At 40.0% G+C, this 22,737-nt stretch overlaps 1 protein-coding gene across 2 annotated transcripts in view; it reads right to left on the bottom strand.

Moving 5' to 3' along the window:
* znrf3 (zinc and ring finger 3) overlaps positions 1-22,737 on the bottom strand; it is a 77,007-nt gene that overhangs the window by 12,141 nt on the left and 42,129 nt on the right. The gene's annotated exons all lie outside the window — the stretch shown is intronic.

The following is a 22,737-nucleotide window of genomic DNA, read 5'->3' as shown; positions in this document are numbered from 1 at the left end:
CATTTAACCTGAACTTGGCGTGACATGAAAAAAGAAAGACAGAATTTGAAACCTGTCATGCTTCAGACTGATCCATTTGACTTTTTCACCTGTTTAAACTGGCAAAGACTCCTTAGGGAAAAAAATAAAATAAAAATTCAAAGCTGAATCCAAGATCACATTTTGTGACAATGTTGTCAAACATCCGCAATGTTTACGTTGAAAATATATTTAATCAACTAGTTTTTTATTAGTTTATCATCATTTTATATCATCTATAAGTAAATTATGATATAATCTGCTCATCAAAAACAATTGGGCTGAATAGAAAAGTTACATAACCAAACCAACAGAAGGTCTCTGATATTGAGACGCATATTTATCATTATCTGTTGATTTAATTTTGAATGTAAACACATCACGACCCTCTGACTCAATTAGATTTCCCCTTGGTTTAATCCACAGAGAAGATGTTTATGAATCAGTTTTTCAGATCTCATTAAAGGCCAATTAACCCAGCAGGCCGATTCCATCTCTCCCAGCGGTAAAATCAGCGACACGCCATAAATACGAGCCTCCTGTTCCTTCGCTCCTCCACATAAACTAACATCACTCTTTTCATGCTTTCATCCATTTTTGTATTCGGAAAGTTCAAAAGAAGGAAGAGCGGAATCTCAGCTCGGCTTTTTCCTTCTCACCCAGTTTTCTCTCAGCTCCACACCGATGCTGCCCCCCCCCCCCTCTCTCCATACTGCACATTTAATTCAGCACAAGTCTGCTGCTTTGATGTTAGCTCTCGCAGTTAATAATTAATAGCTCTTGGTAAGACGCTTTGAGAAGAAAGAGATCTCCCTCCTGAAGAATCTCCACTCGGGCAGGCCTGCGCTGCAGTGCAGGGACTTGCCTGACGACAACAAAAATGCACCCACAGGCAAACCTCTCCTCCTTCAAACACACGACACAAAACTACAACCTCGGACAACACAGGAAGGATGAACGCTGCTAAAAGATTGCTAAAAACCCAAACGCTTCAATGAACAAATGCCGTTTACCTCACAGCCTCAAACCAGCTATAGAGTTTCAAGTGGCAGCGTTCTTGTGTAAGGAGATAATGCTCAGGCAATTTGAGATGGCATTCAGTCTTCTGTGGAAAACTTTTAAAAAAGAAGAATCACTTAGGAAATGCAAGCCTTTATTCATACGCTTTTTATTGAGACCAAATGGGGATTTTTTATTTTTTATGTTTTGGAAGTACGGTCATTAAAATGACCAAGTGCTTCTCCTTGAAGACGACACTGAGACAAGATAGATGAAAGTTTCATAAAGTGAAGAATTTTGCAGTAATACTCAGATTTACAGATTCAGTTCTGAAAACAAGGGACTCCTCCTGCAACTTTTTAGCAAAGTTTGTTTTTTCCTTACAGTCATTGTTAAATAAAAACACGGATATTGGCAATAAAACACACAGAAACAGAGCTGTACATTATGTGTTGCAAATGTAAAATGATAGCAATATAAATATATTATAAAAATTGGAGAGACCTGCTTGGACTGCGACAAACGTTAGCCAATTAGCATGAATTAATTCAGCTTCTATGCACCACAAACTTCCATAAAACTGCAAAACAGCTGAAACACTGCTTGATAATTTTCAAGAATTTGTTTATCTACCAAAACAGTAGATGCAACCACATGTCACTTTATCAGCAAAACTGAGTTGTTTAGATAAAAATAATGAATTAAATATTTTTCCAGGAGTCTGTGGTTCAGAAAGACATCAACACTGTCAGGTATTTTATTATTTAGCGCAAAGAACCAACAGAAATTCATTCATTATCGCATATCACACATTTTCCTAATATCACGAGGAAGCTGAAATGAAAAAGCTGAGATTGAAAGTGCAACCTTGCTACTTCCAGATGAGTTGAGTCTGAAAGTAGCAGCCAGGAGCTGCTAATGTACTTCATGAGATGATCGTCATTATTTGTGAACTCCATAAAAGCGGTTCTCAGCCAGTTTGCCGTTTTAGAGCATACATGTTGGTGAGGAACAATTGTTCATGTGGTGATTTCCAATCTATTTAGACCCATCAGTCTACTGAGAGGAAGAGTATTTATAGGTGGAAAAAGGTTGAGGGCAGAACAACTTGTTCTCCTTCGTAAAAATATAAGCTTACATTAGGAAAGCTCATATTTTGTCATGATGTATGACATGTTTGGTGAAAGCCAAATACAGCATATCTGGTGGTAAACATTTTTGCCAAATGTCAAACACGGTGGTGGAGGGATGATGCTGCAAGTCAATCTACTAAGTTTCTTTACATCAAAACATTTTTGAACTTTTTTGAATAATAAACCAATCTTGACTGGATTGTTTGATAACTAGGATCACTTGCAAAGTGTGCATGACTGAACTGAATTGATTTTTTTGTTAGTTTTTTTTTTTTATCTTGATATGATTGGTGATATTTAAGCAAACTGAACTGAAGTGAGTGATTATTTGGGCTTGTTTTGCAAAAACAGGACCTTGGAATCATTGAGTCAACCACAAACTCTTTGTTTCAGATGAAATGTGAGGTTGTCTGTCCAACAACTGATAATCAATGAGACAATGACTCCAAACAGCTGCAAATTTACAAGACAAAAAAAAGGAAATATTTGTCGTTTCAACAATCTAGTTCAGTTGCATACCACAACGTCACGTAATGCTTTATTTGCACATTTCAGTGTTAAGAGTTGTTTTTAATTCTTTTCATTTTTTGAGTGAACTCCACTTTTCAAAATAACAAAAATGTGCATTTTTCCTATTTTCTTTTTTTACATTAACACTTCATTTGGATTTAGCCTCAAGATCTTTCATCTCATCTGCATTTAGCAAAATGTGATAATTTGATGACAAACTTGTAAAGTCATCTATAGCGCCACCTGCTGATGAACTATTGCAGTCTGCGCTGCTCACCTGATGCACAGTTGTAATTTACCATCACCTGTATGTGCAGCCTGGTGCTGAAATCCTTGCATACCTGTAATCTTGTAATAATCCAGATGTCATGGAAACCACTGCTGGTTGCCAGTGATACTAAACACAAAAACAAGAAGTTTCCCCATCAAAAATCAAAAATATCATTGATGGGAATTAATATCCGAGTGTTGTGCCAATTTCTTTCACACCACTAAAACTGAACACATTCATACTCACTAATTATTCTGAAACAATTTCATAGTCAAATTATTATCCTAATCACATATCAACATTTTTACAAAACAAAGTGTTTAAACATGCATAGATCATCATGACGATGTGTCATGTAGTGATCTGGAAATGTAACTGTAGAGCATTTGCAACCTGACGTTTAACTCCAATGTCATTCTAATGACGTTAAACTGTTATAAAAAAATGCAGTCATTTCTGTATTTTTATGGAGATTGGCGCCAGAGACCTCCGTGAATCTGAAAAAGTCAAGCTGCTATAAACACTGGATGATTGGTTAAACTCGAGTGTTGCCACAAATCCTAACTCATGTAACGCTGAGACAAAATGTGCTCAGATATACTTAAAACTGCAGCGGTCAGGTGTGACTGCATTAAGCTGTGACTTTTTCCTTCATCTATTCTGCACCCACAAACTCTTACTCCCTGCTTGCATCAGACCTCTGCTGAGTCCCAGCAGGAAACGGATACAGTTTACAAGATGAGTGCATGAGTTTTCTGTATGAATTATGCTTAAAGCCATGAGGAATATGATGTAGAAATACATTTTCAATAGCAGGTCTTCATAGAGATATGTGGGCAGCGCACAGAAAACACAGCAGTCACCACCCTCTCAGCTTTAAGGGAAAATATCGAAGCTCTTTCTGCATTTTTATGTTTTTACATCTTTTATTTGCTTTGTGTGATATCAGGGAGAGGTTTGTTCAGCCCAAAGTGGACATTTTCAAACAATAACATGTTTGTGACAAATCGACATAAATTTGGATAGAAAGTTACAAAAAAAAAAAAAAGAGATGAAACATCATCTTTGGTCTTTAGTAGAAGGTGAACTCTCAAACTAATCTGTGTGACCTGAAGAGGCGGTGTGGAGGGGTGGGGGCTTCTCAGGCACTTCAAAACACTGCCGGCTTAGCAAACTGCCCACTGGCCCGAAGGCATGAGAATTAGGGAATGATCTTCCCAGAGCGAGCAGAAAAACCACAGCAGAAAGTACTAAGAGCCCAGTCTAGACACAGAGAAAAATGAAAGCTATGTTTAGCATCCCTAAGTAAGCCCGCCAGCTTGTAAGATCTGAGGGAGAGACGTTTTCGCTCGTCTAGAGAGAGACTTTTCTCAGCCTTGCACCCTATCCATCACTCACACGGACAAAGGCTTCTCGGATTTCACACACCTGCAAAATAATGTATTTAGTTATGAACATATGAACAAGAGACTTGCTGAAATCCAGACAAACACACACAGATACACCTGCAAAGCATGGCCGACATGCTTGTTCCTTTATCACATTACTCCCTCCGTCTTCCCTGCTTTCTTTTCATCTGCTCTTTTCTTTTTTTCCTCCTCCTCTCCATGCGTTCCCTTCCCTCTCTCTGCACTGCTATAATTAAGGCAATTAAGTCTTCAGAAGACTCTCCACTGCTATTATGCCGTAATTTCATGTTGCCTCCTGGCTTTACGGTTTATTAAAAGATAAAGGCATACTTTTCTCCCATGGATTTTCTCATATGTGGTCTCTCCTCCTCCTTTTCCCCCTCTATCCATGTCGCAGCAGGCGAGTGTGCCAAGGCATTATTTTCATTCAGCTAAAATAAAAATCCTGCTTTTCAAACGAGAAAGCAAAAATGAGAGCTGCTGACTTTTGTTTTTTATGCTCCCTCATGAAGTCATCAGTTGTCCAACATCCAGTCAGACGACATTAATCACTCCGTTTCTTACTGTTTGATGTTAGCACATAATGTTGATGTGTCATAGCATGTTGTTTTTTAATAATTTATATTGGCTGCGGATCATTTAATCAACAGGTTTGATACTTGTTCTGCTGGATCTGCTCACTTGCAAGCTGCAAAGTGAAGGACTTTCCCGTTCCTGCGTTCGCTCAGGCTGTAGTCTGCAGCCGTTTTTGTGAAGGCAAATAACCTTTGAATCAAACCTGCTAGTAATGACTTTTTATGAATCCATTTTTAATCAGATGATGAGAAATATCTTGGAAATGTGGAATCTTACAGGAGTTAAAGCTGGGTGAATCCTACGTCTGACTGTAGGTTTTGACAATTCTTGCATAGTCTCAAACTTTTGAACTCTTTTTTTTCCCCGTTTAATATTAATGCTGTCGTTCCTTCACTTGAGATATTTTAAAGTAATCTCTTGGAGAGTCTGATGCATCTTTTCTTCTTAAAAATCCTCTCCTGTGGCCTACCGGTGAGCGTGTCTCCTCAACACTAGTGATGGGTAAATGAGGCGTTTCGACTCATAGCAACACTGTATTGATACTGTGTCGATACTGTGTCACTCAATACTGACATCTGCTGGACATTAAAAATTCCTACAGGCAAAGTAGTGATTTCATGACCTAGTCTATACAATAGGATTTAAGTCTTTGTATTTTATTGAATATTATATGTTGTATTATGTCACATCTTCAGTTACATTTAAAATATATTTGATATACAGTCAGTAAAGAATGTGAACATGTACCATAAAGTGAAAATTTAAGTGAATGTGTTTGGAATGAGGATGCATGGACTGTTTTTTTCCAACACATTTTTATTAAAAAAAAGTTTTTACAACCTTTTGAAATTAAGCCTGTTAAGCTTTTTTGACAAAACTTCTGCTGTAGAAAAAAAATTAAGTAAACACTACATTTACAGCGAACCCTTGTTTTTCGGTTGCGTTCCGAAAATAACCCGTGAGGCGAAATCCGAGAAGTAGTTACCCTTTAGTTTTTACTACATATTTATTATAAATATATACTACGTATATATTTATACTACACAGCATAAATAAATACTCTACATTGAAACCAAAGAACAAAACCTGTTTTCAGGTCAGCGGATGTGCGTGTGCATCAATCGGGCCTTATTAATGTGATCCGCAGTCATGTCATTAAAGCGTCTCCTCCAACCTGCACCGCCAGATTCACAGCTGTATCTACGGCAGAGCGACGGATCTCATCAAACGAGCCTCCGGTTGGGTTTTGCGCTGCCTCTGGCCAGTTTTTTTTTTTCCCAGCAGACTTTGAAAGTTTCAGTTTCCATCTCCTGAATGGCCAATCTGTATTAAACACCGTAACGTTACTGGCACTCAGGTAGCGCGGAAACTGTTTTTACCAATCATATGGTCAATCAGGACGAAGAACACTGGGGGAAAAAAAACTGCACAAAAAAATCTGCGAAGCAGCAGCGATACCGTGAAAAGTGAACCGCGTTACAGCGAGGGTTCACTGTATATGAAATAATTTATAAAAAGCAACTGAGTAATTTGTAGAATGGCTGCATATCTGAGTTTATCTGGGTGAATCTGGGACTTCATTCTCATGCTTGGCCTCATAATGCCTCAGCATTTAAAAAGTGGATTTATTTAAATAAGACAGTTTAGTTAAACATATGCGACACTTAACCTGCAGAACATAATATAAAAGTAAACTAAAAGTCAGTTTCAGCTGAATTTGACAAGAACCGGATGAAACGACTAAATGAAAACACATTTATTTTCCAATATAAGATGAAAATGGTCCCACACTACTGCGGAAACATTTCCTTTGAAGCTGCTCCATAGATGACAATGTAAAAGATCAAGAATTTGTTTGGCAAATGCTTTTGACAGATTCGCTTCCTTATAAACATAGTTTGGCATCCAGTGTCATTTCGAAACAGTTCCTGTATTGGTCACGTGACTTGCTGAAACCAATACGCGCACCGACACAGGTGTTGGTCTATGGCAGGGGTGCCCAAAGTCGGTCCTTGAGGGCCGGCATCCTGCATGTTTTAGTTCTCTCCCTGGTGGTTGTAACAACCTCCTCAGCAAGTCAATGTTCCTCTTAGGCCTCTAATGAGCCATCATTTGATGCAGGTGTGTAAAACCAGGGAGAGAACTAAAACATGCAGTATGCCGGCCCTCGAGGACCGACTTTGGACACCCCTGGTCTATGGGCTTGACGCATGCGCCGGCGCGTCGGTGTTGCTGGACCCATCACTACTCAACACCTCTCCTCTTAAACACTGCATACAAACTGAAGGTTTCCTGAATATGAGGAAAACAAAGATGGTTTGAACCACTGTGGTAACCCTGTGACCACCATTCTAATATCAAACATGCACACAGGAGGCAGGGAGAGAAAGTGAACGGTGAACTGGTCACTGCTGCTTCTAAGTGGGAATGACTGACCTAAAATTGGCTGCAAGACTCCGGCTCTCATTCCCAGAGACCAATAAAATGTTGACGCAATAGGACTAAAAGTAAAATGTCCCCACAAGTCAGGAGTTAATGGGCTCGTCTCGTAAATATGGCACATAATCATTCAGAAACCCAGGCAAAATTCACTCACTTTCCCCCCATATAAACTAAAACAAATGACTGAATATCCACCAAGAACACTGAGTCCATATTTTCTTCTATTTTGTCTGTTATTTGAGGAACTTTTCTCTCTGATGATGGTTCTAATATAATTTTGAAGAAATGCTTGAGCATAAGTAGTCAGTGTTTTAGCTACATTTTTTCCAGCATTCAGAAAACTTTTCACTAAAGTAGCAATCTGATCCCTAGCAAGCCAACTCTGAGCAAACATGTACCCTAAGCTGCTAGCTTGACTTTGGTGTTGGTTTCCAGAAGCACAATTGAACCGCAAAAGTCCAAATGCAAAACTAGAACCATTAGATGTAGTTAGCTTGACTTTTACGCAAATTCCTTTCAATATGAGAAAAGGATTTACTTTTTAATCAATGTACATTCATTGACGCAAGTTGCTAAGTAAGGAAAGTGTCAAAGGTTGTTTTAAAAGTAAGATTACGCAGATGATACACAGTTCTACATTGCTATGTCACCAGATGACTCTGAACCAATCCAAACACCAAACAGATGGTTAGAACAAATTATTGCGTGGGTGTGCCAAGGTTTCTGAATTTCTGAAGTTATTATCTTCGGACCTAAAGAAGAACAATCAAGATTGGCACATAGCTCCAGTTCTTACAGATAGAAACCAGAGATCAGGCCTGAAATCTGGGTGTAGCGATGGACTCAGACCTGAACATTCAGAGACACATAAAGATAATCACAAAGTCAGCCTTCTATCACCTGAAGAAGAACTTCCCTAAAAAAATATTTAAGAAACTCATCCATGCGTTTATCTTTCGTCAAGTCGTTTACTGCAACAGTCTCTTCACAGGTCTTTTCAGAAGATAAGAAAGTATCTGAGCAAGAATATGAAAAATAAGAACTGTTGATCTGAAAGACAGATTAATTTCTGATACATTTTGATTATCAGATGTGAGACTTTTTAGTAGTCATGGTAAAGGCAGTTAGCGATGTTAAATTTGTTTGGGTAAAAAAAAAAAGTTTAAACAAAAAACAACTATAATATAAAAAGTGAACAAACAGAAAAAGCTGCAGACTTTTTGTACAGAAACCAATACTTTCATATAAAGTGTTGAAGTTTATGTAATATTTTGAGTTACAGGCATATAAGCCTGTAACTCAAAAGAGACGTGGAGCGACAGATCTGAAACGTAACCATGCAGAGAAACCAATCCAGCCAAGACTGCAATGATTCACTCCTGTCTGTACCAACCAGTATGCACACACTGCAACAAAAAGTAAAGCCAGTCTGTCCTGCAGTGATACCAGTCAGGAGGGAGAACCCGTTCTCATGGGTGGTTTAAATCCCCAAACGCAGGGAGGAGCTGAGCAACAAACACAAAACCACATGAAGACTTTTTGGAATCGGTTTTCATCAGAGGTTCAATTCTGGACGCTTCTCCACTTCTCCAAATCCACAAATTGTTAAAGCTAAAAAAAAAGGAAAAAAAAAAAAAGAGAAATCACTCACTACACATTTTGTTTGTCTCCATTTCCAGTTCAGGCTTTCTTCAAAGCTCAGCTAAGAACTTAAACAACAACCTCGCTCCTGTTCTGCATCTGCCTCAGCGCACAATATAGGGTGGCTATTCTCCCAACATTGCGTAACATCAATTATACAAGTGAACTGTGCGATCAAAATGTGTTTTTGCACAGGCGTGCATGCATGTGTGCGTGGAGGCACCTCTCAGGAGGCCTGCCAGTGTAACTTGGCAACCAGCCGGCCCCATTAAAGAGTTCAGGGAGGGAGAGAGGTGTACTGAGAGGTGCCTTCTCTCATCATAAGACATGTGTTTGGTACTTGAGTTACAGTGAAACTTATGAGCAATATTAAGTCTTGAAATAACACTGAGGTGACAGAAATGAAGCTGCTCTGCCAGATTTTCCAAAACGTGTCCAATTTGAACAGAAAGTTGTCTAAACTGGGTAATTTTATTATACTATATTCTACTATAAATGAATTGTTTCTAATCTAATCAGAAGTCTTTGCAAGTCTTAGATGTTACTTAGAAAAAAAGTCCATTAAAAGATCATCACATGCTGAATCTCTACAGAGTATATAGGGCAATGTGCAGTGGGTAATTCTCAGCATGTGATTGCCACTACTAATTATAATTACATCAGCAGATCAAATGTTTGCCAAGCATAACTTCCTGTCACATGTCCTTATAGAAGAAAGTTTTTCTCAGATTATTGCTATGGCAGCTATAATCACTAGAATAAACATTGTATATTAGGAATTTTAAAAAAAGAAGAAATTAATGAGTGCCGCTGCAGCTACTAGAAAAATCCTACATAGATCAGTTTTCTATTATAGCCTGATTGCTAAACTGAAATAAAATATAATTATAAATTATCAGTTTAAATAAGAAGCTGATGAGGAATAAAAGAACCAGAAAGTTGGAAGAAAAGTGAATAAGCAACTTTACTGGAGTTTATCTCACCTTTTTCAACAAAAGTACATTTTGATTTATAAATTACATGGATGGAGATAAAACCGTGGGGCTTCAACATTAAAATATCACAGATAAATACCAAAAAAATCTTAAAAAACAAATTGTGATTGAGAAAAAATATAAAAGTTATTAAACTGTCAGTACAGTCTTTAAGCTTCTTCAGCCAGTATAAAACTTTTGTTCTTTTCAATACTATTTAGCAAAATTGCAATCATTTTTTTTTTATGTCATATTACATTTTTCATAGGAACAAAAATTAAGAAACCACTTAAAATGATCAGTTTCGCTGATTTTACGTCTTATGAAATGAGTAAAATGAACATTATTCTTTCAATTCTATGAACAATTGAAAATGAGAAATGGTGAAAATAAAGATGCAGTGCTTTCAGACCTCAAAAAATGCAAATAAAACAAGTTCATATTCATTTAGAAACAACAATGCTAATGTTTTAACTCATTAGATGTTGGGGTGGATTTAGCTTGAGAAAACCAACATGAGCTAACATGCTCCACCTAAAACAAAAATCCCATAAATATTGGCAACATTTTCTGCACATAAAGAAAATATGCTGACTTTGTTATTAAAGCAAAATCAAAACTATGGTATATACCTTGATCGTATTTTGGGGGATAAAATATATCCTAATTGCTGTTTAGTGTACAAACAAGACATTCTGAGTTGCATTGAAGTGAAAGTTAAACAAATGTTTTGGAGATCGAGACCCAACAACTGATTGGAGAACAAAGTTCACCAAGTTTCAACATCAAATGAACCGGCGCAGAGCTTTAATCAGGAATTATGTGAGAAAGAAAGAATATAAATCAGGGCTTCATGTTGGATTATTGGTTAGCATTATGACCACACAGCAAGAAGGTTTTCTCCTTGTTTTCTCTGAATACAGTAAAAAAAAACATCCATCTCATCCACTGTGCAGTCTTAATCATTTTGATGCTTAATTTATTTAACTTGGGAGACTGAACTCAGAAGTTCTTATAAAGTGACACATTTCAAAGTTTGTTCAAGCTCAGAGTTAGATTTTCTTTTTAAGCACTTTTACTTTCTAGAACCCACGTTTTTCGGGAAGAAGTGGAGCGTGATGTTAGTTCTTTCCGAACTCATGAGATTGGATAAACATAAAGTGATGGATGAGTCTCCATCCCTTGATTCCACCTTCCTGAGCAGCGCAGAGTCGTTTACATCTCTAACCATAAGCTTTTCTTCTGCTTTGTGCACCGCAGGAAGCATTTCCTGCCTTTCTCCGAGCGCCTCGATGTCTTTCAGAATCGCTCGCACACAAAAATAAGAGCGCAGATGCAAATTCACAGACTCAGACCGCCACTAATCAACAAGCCCTTCAGTCTTCCCTCTCCCGCTGCCCATCATTCCCGTCCTGCTGAGAACAAACGCCGAGCCGGGAGGAGCGGACAACCGCTAATTAAATTTCCTCCTCTTTTCCTCCCTGTCCCCTTCCACGTTGTTTTGTTACCGGTTTTGGTCTCTGGTCTTTTGTGAGTCACAGGAAAAACAAACATGATTTCCGGCGAGGCCCAGGAACACTACTCTTTAAGTGCCCTTTTCTCCTCCTACTGACTAAACAGGAGTTCTTTGGAGAAAAGTGGCCTAAGTCTCTGAGACGTTGACAGATGAACAGCATTTTTTCCTCGTTTTCTTGAGCAGTTTTTGTGGAGCATAATTCTCGTTATTGATTGATTGAGTGTTGCTACCCACCACTTTATATGAATTCACAGAATTCGTTTATATTTCTGAACTTGTAATAATATCTAATTGTGGGCTGAGCTTCTCCTAGAAACAGAAAGTTTTTCAAATGTTTTCAAACATCGACAGACATAGAAATTAGAAAACAAAACCAGAAGCATGGAAAGAATATTGCAGAAGCATATTATGGTTGAAAACATGCTAATCGAAAACATGCTAATTTTTCTTCTCCGACTAGAAAGTCAAGCTGAAAAATTACTGTTTTTCCCATCAAGTCACTACAGAAGAATCTGAATGTCTGTTTTTACTGTAAATAAAAACAAAATTAAAAAAATCCCACTTCTTTCAGTATGTAAACAGGTCAACAAACTTTAATGTGCTGTTTGTTTTGAGCTTAGTAAAAATCAGATAAAGTTAGGGATGTTTAAGTTCATGCATAAAATAAGGACAATCACCTTTGTTTCACTGTCTGGTTCAAAACTTCAAGGTATGTGCAACACATTTTTCTTTCCTCTTTGTGTAAACATTGTTGTTACCGATCAATGAAATGTGACCAATTTATATTGCGTTTTAAAAAAAAAGAAGAAAAATCAGGTCAGAACTCTAAAAACCACAGTAAATGTGCATGTCTGTAACAGATTGTAATTCTTGTTTTATAGTTTTAACTGAAGGCAAGTCTTTTCAGATATTTAAAGATAAAGTCAGTGATGGCAGTTTGAGATGATTATTCTTATGCAAATAAAATCCAAACACAGATCTCAGTCAAGCCAAGCCATCTCCACAAACTGACACTTTTCCTTTACTCCTAATTCGTCTGAAGTCAGACGATTCTCACTAATCTCCCTCCACCTAGAAGCTGCTGAAGGAAACCGTGTCCCTCCCTGCTGCAGGCAGAAGCTGCTGCCTCTGCTGCTGGTGCCTCGCTCTCTTCAAACATCTGTCCAGCTGCTGCCTGCTGTCGTCTCTGCCTGGGCGAACAGCAGAGAAGTTCAGCCTCATTTTACACTTTACGTTTTGATTCTCACTGGACAAGCCAACCAGATGAGTTCCAGTCATCGAGATCAACCAAACCATTAACTGTTTGAGCTGAACAACAAGAAAATAAGCACAGGCAGAAGCAGCCTGGCTCAGGCAGATCAGGACCAGCTTCCTTCTCACTGACGGCTCAAAATCGAAGCAGCAGAGCGAGGTATATCGTTTTTAGTTCATGAATTCATCTAAATCAGAACTGGCGTCTGCATTAGTCACACTTCAGGCCTACAGCTAGGTTAGAGGAGGCTACTACAAAGTTAATTTAGCTCATCCTCCTTGAACAAAGTGATGTTACGCACCAGAACATGCACAGAAGCATTTATAGAGGTGGAAACAGACACTAATTGAGAACGCACTGCTATTTTTCTGCTTTTAGTGGTGAATGACAGGCTTGAATTCTTCCAGTGGAAGCATTAACTGATCACAAAGCAGATGACAGCATGAAAAAACTGAGGAAAAGGATTTTCATTTCATTAGGGTTGCACCGATTACAGTTTTCTGATCCTTTAAAGCCGACCCGACGATTCCGATTTTACCCAATAAATGTTTTATTTTTGTCTGAAAACGTTGGTAAGAGTGTGGCGACTATTGTTAATCACACACATGCAGACATGACCTGGTGGGCCTGCTGCTGAATCCAAAGTCTCACTCTGCACTAAACACTTTGTTGGATATGAATTTAAGATATCTGGTATGTTGTCGTTTCATTTTTTGTGAACTGTCCAACAGATTGGTCAACAACTGCACACATAAGAGGGACGACTCCCCGAAAGCTTCATGAGGCATTCCTGTTTGGCCACCGTCAACAGAAATAGTAAATCATGCAATAATGGCAGCAGGATTTATGCATCTACAGTAGAAGTGGTGAAGACGACATGCTGGAGTTAAAGCCAGGCAGATGCGCTGGTCTGAGTATTTCAGAAACTGCTGACCACACACAACCTTATCTCGGTTTTTCAGGAAATGGTTTGAAAAAGAGAAAATATCCAGTGAGTGGCAGATCTGGGACAAAACATTCCTTGTGGACGTTAGAGATCAAGAAAATGGGCAGACTTTTTTTAGATGATAAAAAAAAAACAAGCAACAGGTCAAATACACGCCTGAAAACTAAGATATGCAGCTATGAGGACTGTAGCGTCTACCGTCTCCACCCAGCGCCCCAAAAGAACAATTGCTGAACTGCAAAGTTACTAGGTGTCACTTCTGTCAACCAAGAACAGGATTTACAAACTCCTCTATTGGAGAGGAGTCTTAAGCTTAGATTCAAAATGCAGATTCAGGTGTCAACGCCATAAAAAGTATGGATCATTCTGCCTTGCATCAACACTTCAGACTGATGGTTGTGACCTCCATCCCCTTGGTGACCACAGTGCACCAATCCCTTCTCAGAGTACCAGGTAAAAAAGTTAAAATGACCTCAACAGTGAAATATTGATCCAACAGAGCAGGATGCACTGGAACATCAGATCTGAATCATAGACAACAAATCCTCATCAACTTGATGCCATCATGTCAAAATGAACGAAAAAAAATATAAAACATTGTTGAATGTATGCCATGAAGTAGTAAGGCAGTTCCAGCAAAGTGCTTCCCATAAAGTGGCTGGTAATTGTAAATGCAAGAGTTTTGTCACTCGCAAAATACATCTTAGGAGTCAGATAATTACCCAACGAAAGATTTATCATGTGTTCCCACATTTCCGCCGGGTTCCCTTAATTGTATTGTCATATTGGGCTCTAATAAGTAAGATCCCCACTCTCTGCCAGACACATTCCCGTTCTCCGTCCGCTTCCTATCTACATGTTTCATTTCTCCTCTTCCATTACCTCACCATCTTAAAGTGCAGCCAGCTCCGATGTTGCCCCCATATATCCGCACACACATCGTCTGTTTCCCTCCACCGTTTCCAACTTTGCCGCCCTGGCACGACTTAAAAGAGCGTTCGAACCGCAAGAGCAGGATAGTTTTCACCCCTGCTAACCCTCCACCAGAGGATTTGTGTGTGCATCAGATTAGCTGTGTGGGACCAGGAAGCCTTAGTTTCCAGCTGCACTGCCAGGCCATGTGCCCGGGTTTCAGACAACTTCCCTTCTGATTCACACAGCCAGGAGAGCAGAGATCCTCATCCACACAAGTGTGGGCTTAGTGGGAGCTGCAGAGAGAAAAGACGGGGCTTTGTTTGGTGTGGGCGGATGTCTGTCTTTTCTGAGATTTACTCCTTCCAAAGCTCATCTTTTGATCCAGCGCAGGACCATCTCTGAGGCGTTTTTATCCTAAAACCGGTGTGTGACTTTTTGAATAATTATAATTACGGAACATGACGGTTAGAGGGGAAAAACAACTTCTCAGAGATGCCGACCAAACTTTCCTCTTTTCCATCATTTCCGACTGTCGTCTCCCATCACCTTCCACTTTCTCTCCCCCAATCTCTCTCTCATCTCAGGTCCCCTGGGCTCCTTTCTTCTCTCTTTAAATAGAGGCCTGAGCTGTGAAGTCTAATAATGGTCATTTGGCCTCCCATTGAAAGGCGGGTAATTCGGCCCAGGAACGGCTCACTTTGAGCCACATGACACAAGGAGCTTCCCAGTGACCATGGAAACAAGCGCAGTGGGATCCCGGGTGCCTCCAACTGCCGTGAAACGTGGTGAAGCAGTGATTTAAGAGGAGGGGAGAAGGGCGGGGGTTATTTGGGATTGAAATAGGAAGGAAGGTGAGGGCTCCAACACAGGCTGGTCAGAGTGGAAACCTCTCCCGACACCCCGCCAGGAAGAGCGGCCAAGATAATATCAGCAAGTTGAGGCGTACACAAACATGAAAGGAGAGCTGGGAGGCAAACCCCTGAGTGCTCCATGCTTCACAAGTTTTTTTTCTTTACTTCCCTAACCTTTTTTTCCCTCTGTGTTCTCCCTGCTGCTCCTCCTCTCTTTTGCAGTTTCTCTTTCTATCCCTCCCTCCATGCTGCTGTGTTTGTGCAGTGGCTTTGAAGCGCAGAGCAGGGGGAGAAATGGCTAAGCTGTTAGCGCGCACTTTACCCCGCAAGCCCAGAATGCAGCTGCGGATTTGAGCTGGATTTGGTCGTAAAGTTCAGTTAATAACGTCTTGATTGGATTCAAAGTGTTAACGCACAGCCATTAGTCTTAAAAGCATCAGAGGAAACAAAAAGTATCCTTGAGAAGAAAGCTGCATCGCCCTCCACAACTACTGGCGTCTCTGTAAAAATGTATAAAAAGCCTTGAAATTGCATTCATCTTTTCTTGCTGTTGCATATTTTCCCCACTTAAAAGATTTACTGCGCATATTAGATGTCCTGTACTCTAATGGGACTTGAACTTGGGTCATGTGATTTGGTTGAATGAGAGAAAGTTTGAGCTTTTTCGGCAACCAGGTGGAGCCTGGAGTGATTTTTGTTTTAAAATGAGAAAAAAGACACACCAATCAGACTTTTTCTTTTTATATTCTTTGTGCTTCAACTTCCTGATTGTGATTTCTTTCCTGTCTGAACTACGACGTCCTGCAGATTCCCTGACAGAGTTAGTAGTTCCCGATTCAACAGATTAGCTCCATTAATGCATCAAAGCAAGTCTCATCTAATCTCTCAAACTCTTAAAGGTCCAAAGCACATCCTGTTTTGCTCATCAACCCCAAATGTCAGCTACTATTTTTTTTATGTATTTAATATGGTTTTCAGTATTTATCAAGTAAAAATTGTTACATTTTTGTTTGGCCAGTTGATTGGTGCATCTCTTGTCTTTTATGTTTGGGTGAAACTCAAACTCAGCCCATAATTTACCCAGATATCATCTGTCATTTCAATTTTTATTGAACAAACGTGACAGTGATACCGATTTATCAATTTTAAACCACACATCTTATTAGAACTCAACCTGATAATATGAGTGTGCAGAAGATTCTATTTCGAACTTTATGAAATATTTTCAAGACTGAGAGTGAAAGAAAAAGACTTCTGAAAGGGAACTTTTGTTGTGTTGGAGCCCAGCAGAGCTTAATTGACGAAGACGAGAGGTTTGAGACGTTACCAATAATTAGCCTCAGTTCTGGTTCATGGAACAGCTGCCTGAGTTAACCACAGTGTTTTACACAACAAAAGATATTGATTTTCAGTTTTCAGCTCCCAGCTGAAAGGAAGTAAGCCCCATCAATTTTGCACAAGCACAGGGAAAAATTGTCTCGTCAATACGATGCGCCATGAAAAGATTTCTTTCACAAAGTCGGAGCATAATCAAACTTCTTCTGTATCGAACAAAAGAGGCTCTTGTTAATCGATAACTACTGTGGCTTCACAGTACTTTACACACAGGGTCTGGAGTTTGCAGAAAGAAGAGCTGTATGGATTTTTTCATTTTCTTTTAGGCTCCATTCTTCACCAAGTTTTTCTCCAGTGAGGGAAGAAAAAGGCACAGAAAAAAGGATGGTGATGAGACAGAGGCGGTGAGTCATATTCAGCTGTCTGCAGCAAAACAAGCTGACAGGCCAGCCTTCTGCTCGTCTTTTCCACACCACTCAACACTTGATGATGAGCATTTACATCGTTTTCATTCAAAGTAGCTAATTATCTCACTGACTGGACTGATTCCCATTTTTATTTATTTATTCTTTACTGTAGCTGGGACTGAAAGCAAGGTCAAGCACAGGCCTTTTTAGTGGAACGTCGTTACAACAAGCCATATGACACCCTACTGGCACTGCCGTGGCCTCGGGGCGACCTCCAACACACACCTGAGTGTGTAGAACAGCCAACCTGGCCAAAGGCTGGAAAACCAGTCGCCAGTAACATCACACTTATCTGTCTGTTGCCATTTTTCTTTCTAAACGCGTCTGCCCCTTCCCTAGCTGCTCTTGTGTGCCTTCTGCACCCTGGTCTTCCCCCTCTCTCCCGCTGCTTTGCAAACATTCATGCGCACTCTGGCAGCTAAAGCCGACATGCCAGACACAGTTAAGAGTCCAAAAGCCACTTAGCACTAAGATGCAGCAGCTGTTTGCTCTGGCCCGCTGTCCCGCAGTGCCAGCTTCGTAGGAAAAGACACGCTCGTTCGCTCACTCACTCGCATTGTTCCATGGCAACTGTGGTTTTAGGATCATATTTGTGTCTGTGTCAAAGATGGAGCTTCCCACACAGGATGCACTTTTTATGGTAGTGTGCCTCTGGCAAAAGAACTTTAAAGCAGTGAGGTTTATTTCTGGGAGGATGTCAATAAAGAGTTCTGAACTTTTCTCGTTGCCCCAGCTATTCTTAAATGCTTTTTTAGCGGCCGGACAGAGGCCAGCTGTGACTGTTGTCTTTGGCTGGAGTTTAGTGGAAATGATCACAACTTTGAGACAAACTGGTTAAGGGCAGGACAAGGCCACACAACAATCACATACCACGGAGTTTTACATGTAATGCCAGCCGCAAGCTGCATAACTCTGTGGGAGGATGGGTCATATTTTTCTTTTTAATTTCCAATACACAATCTCTTTCTTCTCGTCGTCTCCATGTTAAGAGGGCCTCCGGCAGGATGAAAGACAGAGGGGCCCGGTTTGGCCTGCTGGACTTACACCGCGGTCCTTGAAAGAGGAGCTATGGGACTGGCACGGCGTCAAAGACCCCCCGACCGGTCCGAAAGCCAGTGGCATGACTTTATGTTCCAGAGGAGCTGCCAAAGACTGCAGAGTATGTGTGCAAGGCGAGCGCACAGAGCCGGGACGAAGGTCAGTTCTGAGAAAGTCAAGCAGCAGGAAGGAAATGACTACTAAGAACACGTTACCGAATGCAATAAATAGTCCAACTGGAGAACGGATACATGCATGCAGAGGTGTGAGCATGATTTACAACATCTACAAACGGCCCGGAGGAGGCAAGGACTTGATAAGCTGCAGCTGAAGCGAGTTAACATGCAACACCAGGGCTCTTTGTTATGCAGTGGAGCTCTGGCAAGACAGACTCTTTCAAAAATAATCACATGCCTTGAACTTTTACCCTGTTTTTTTTTTCTCCATGCAACCACAAATTTTAATATATTTTCTGTGATGGACCAAAGTGCATTACTGAAATGGACAGAAAAGTGGTTTTACTACCTTTCAATTAAGGCAGGGCAACAAATCAATAATATATATCATGATAGGCATGTGATCAATATTAGTAGAAATTTCATCTGATTGTTCAATAATTCCATGAACTCTGATCCAGAACCGCACAGCACTCTGGGGGATGTAGAACTGGCTTTAGCTAGCTAAGCTAGGTGGGTGGCATCAACTAACTCAGTTTTGTGTTTTGCTACTTTGCCTTAAAACTGCTTAAATATAAAAAAATGGCAGAGTGTAGTGAAGGGAGAAATTGAGTACAATACTTTAAGAGAAAACTGTACAAAATGGGAAAGATTATGTTACCAGTTCAGCAATATTCAGACATTCAAAACAAACAAAAAAATTATAATTATTATTGATACTGATTGAGATAAAAATCCATATCTTGATAAGTTTTTCAGTCTTACTTTTACCTAAAATTACTCCCAAAACAACTAAACAATGGGGAATGCATTAGGCCCACTTTACTCCAAAATCTCTAAATTAAACCCAGTGCAACCACAGTTGTCTTCAGGAAGGAGATTCCTAATCAGAGAAACTACAAAAAGACTCATAACTCTGGAGGAGCTGCAGAGATCTTTAACTCAAGTAGGAGAAACTGTGAACAAGACAGTTATTCGTCACATAATTCAGAAATCTGGTCTCCATAGAGGAGTGGCGAGAAGAAGAGAGCTGGTGAAAGAAAGCCATGAGAAGTCAAGACTGCAGTTTGCCAAAAGCAATGCAGGGACACGGCACACATTCAGAAATAGTCAGAGTCCAAAATGTACGTTTAGCTTCTATATGATAAAATGGTGCATAAACTAACCTTAGATTCTTCTGCAACTTCTTCCGCATTCAAACACAGATTGAAAAGTAACTTGGAGCCCAGTGCCTTGCACATAGATACCATGACATAAGCTGGGGACTGGAGGACAGCAGGCCTTCATTTCACCTTACAGCATCTGATACAGAGCAAAACTAGTCAGACATCAGACCTGAAGCTGGGGCCGTTAAAACTACAGTGATATCAAAGCTCATCCACGAGCTAGAATGACCTAGCCAAAGTTCAAACCAGAATCCAAATGAGTCTTTGGGAACATCCAATTTCAAGTTTTACCAGACACACTGTGGACATCAAACTGACTGATGATCCAATAAAAGAGAATAAAGTTATGTCTCTAGATATGAAAGCAGGTAGACATTTACTCCAAAAGACTTGCATTCAAGTTATTTGTGTTTAGCCTTCCTGATCCAGTGGCTTGTAGCACACGTGCTACATTTTTAAAATGTTCAGAGAAATGCTGTGTACCACACAAACCGTTTCTTCAGATTAACAGTTATGCAGTGTAATTCTAAAATCCTAAATAAAACACATACACTTTTTGGGGGTCTAACAAAAATTATTATTTTTTTATCAAACCACATGAGAAACACCTGAAAAAGACTTTGCTGCAGTTGGAACCGATTTCTCGTAGCTATTTTTCCTGCTCTGAGGGGAGGAGCTGCTGCTGTGGCACACTGAGGTCAGAGGTTTAACAGTCCTGGAGCTCTCACAGGAACCACACAGGAAGAACGGGAAAAAACTGTGTACATATATATGACACAGCAGCACTTTAGTTTGGTTTGCAACCAGACTTCAGAGGGTGGTGTGACCGACCTCGTTTCCATGTCTTCCTCAACTGTAAATATTTTAGATGTTGGAGCGTCTCGGTCTCAGTGAAAGCAGCGGAAAACTCCTGATTCACTAAATAATCAAATAAAGGAAAGAAAAACAATACTTCATATGAAGAATGCTTCTTCACCCCAAAACCTACAGAAGTGTACAAAGTGTACATAAATCAGCTAAATAGTGTTACTTCCACGGATGTTAAATTATCCCTCTTACTTTATATTTTCATAATTAACAGTATTTTTTGCACATTTCATTGCAACTCTGAGTAATGCATGTTGAGCAGAAATAAATGTATAGCAACACCATGGACAGCAAAGTGGCAGCAAAGTGGGTTCAGTCAGGGGCCAGTTGGGCAGGGCGGGGGTTGCAGATCACAGGACCAGACTGTACAGGGTGAGTGTGATGGAGGGCACAGGCTCCAGAATAGGCCTGGGCATTGTGGCCTGGCTGGCCGGGCAGAGTAAGCAGACTGGCGGGGGGTAAACACTTCCCCGTCTGGCCTGGCTATCGTGCCGGTGCCAATCGCAGAGCACCCAGCTGTGTTTGGGCCCGGGGGCGAGGGATTGTCAAGATGCAACAATGGACTTTCCCTTCTCTAATTATAGTTCTGGCTGGATAAACAAAGAGGAAACCGAGTGGTCTAGAAGTTGGGGACGCTGGATGGAGGCCAAAAGGTCACAGGGCAAGATTCCTGCCATCCTGACCGAAGTGTCTCTTAGCAAAACTTCAAAAGAGAAGGTCTAAAATGGCCGGCTAATTAGCAGCCTGCTTTGATTGAGTCCTCCGAGTAGAAGGTGAGGGTCTTTCATCTTTGGGGTGACCTTGTGATTCTGTTTGACACACCAAGTACTCTACTATAAACTAATCGGAGCTCTAACCTGCACATAGTTTTTTTTCCCAAGTCGTTTCTGGTGAAAAAGGCTTTTCTTTTCTATTTTTTGTGAAGATCTGAGCTTCATCACTAAACCAGTTCTCCAAATGAATTGAAGATTTTGTGGATGTAGGACAGGATAGTGGATGAACATGGAGGAATGTTCCCTCCTACTCTTAATTTAATTGTGTCGCACATTGGAAGGAATAACTCGTTTGTGAGATATCTGAAGTTTCATATATTTTTCTTTAGGATAGAAACGCACCACAAACCCATGTGCAAAATGCAAAAACAAAGCAGGCCAACCTTGGGCTTCCCATCTCGTAAGATGGAACCGTAGAAAAAAATACAGCTGACCTATTTGGACTATTTATAAGTTATTTTCATGGGGTAATAAAATCATCTGTCAAGTTTTGATTGTGTCTTTTCTGTGTTGATAGTCTGAATAGTTAATAAAGGACCGTTTTCATGAGCGGTTCCATCTCAACTTTACACAAACAGACAAACATGCAGTGAATAAACAGATTTTCAATCAGTTTTTTGCACCAAAGAGTTAAGACCATTGAAGCACGTTTTCACTGAGGCTCACATATGAAATATTAAATTGAGATTCATGACTGCATACAAAATGTATTTGCTAATTCTTGGTCAAGAAATGCAAAACTCATTTCCAGGTAATGCAAAAAAAAAAAACAACAAAAAAAAAAAACGTTCAGATTTTTATTTTAAAGAAAACAAAAAAATCTGCTCCATCAAATAAGTTGTTATATTTGACATGTTATTTGTGGATTTAATGTGACAAAATGTGAAAAATATTTAGGGGTATAGCACTGCAAGGCCACTGTAAACACTAATTCACTTTGAAGAGACTTCTGGAGTAACGGATAACTTCAGGTGTATTTGTTAGCTTATCCTTTTTTGTTTTCCCAAATTAAAACCTCTAATTAACTTATCCTTGATCTTTTATAGTTAATCCTCGTCTTTATTTTGTTTCTTGCTCTCCGTTGCTAGGAGAATACAAACGAAATCTCTTACCACGCCCATCCGCAGATTCCCTCCTCCCCTTCCTCCGTACTGTCCTCGGACCCCTCTGGAGACTCGGAGCAATATTTTATCATGCTCTAATTAAATGTTTTCCTTAATGGAATGTACCAACATTTCCCCTGAGAATGGCTGTGAGGTGGGAATGACTGCAGCCTCATTTATCCTGTGCTTTCCCACTGACAGAAAGGGAGCAGCCATTCATGATTTAAGGAGCCCTTATGCCGTCTAGACATGCTAATGCACTTTCCTGCTACCGAGATTATGCTGAGACCCAGAAACGGAGCAGAATTCCCTCTCAGCTGTAACAGAGAAATTCTCGCTGGAAAACCGCCTTTGTTAAG

The sequence above is a fragment of the Poecilia reticulata genome, chromosome 9 (genome assembly GCF_904066995.2).
Source record: "Poecilia reticulata chromosome 9, P_reticulata-male-v2, whole genome shotgun sequence".
Taxonomy (NCBI): domain Eukaryota; kingdom Metazoa; phylum Chordata; class Actinopteri; order Cyprinodontiformes; family Poeciliidae; genus Poecilia; species Poecilia reticulata.
This window is presented reverse-complemented; position numbering and strand designations above follow the sequence as displayed.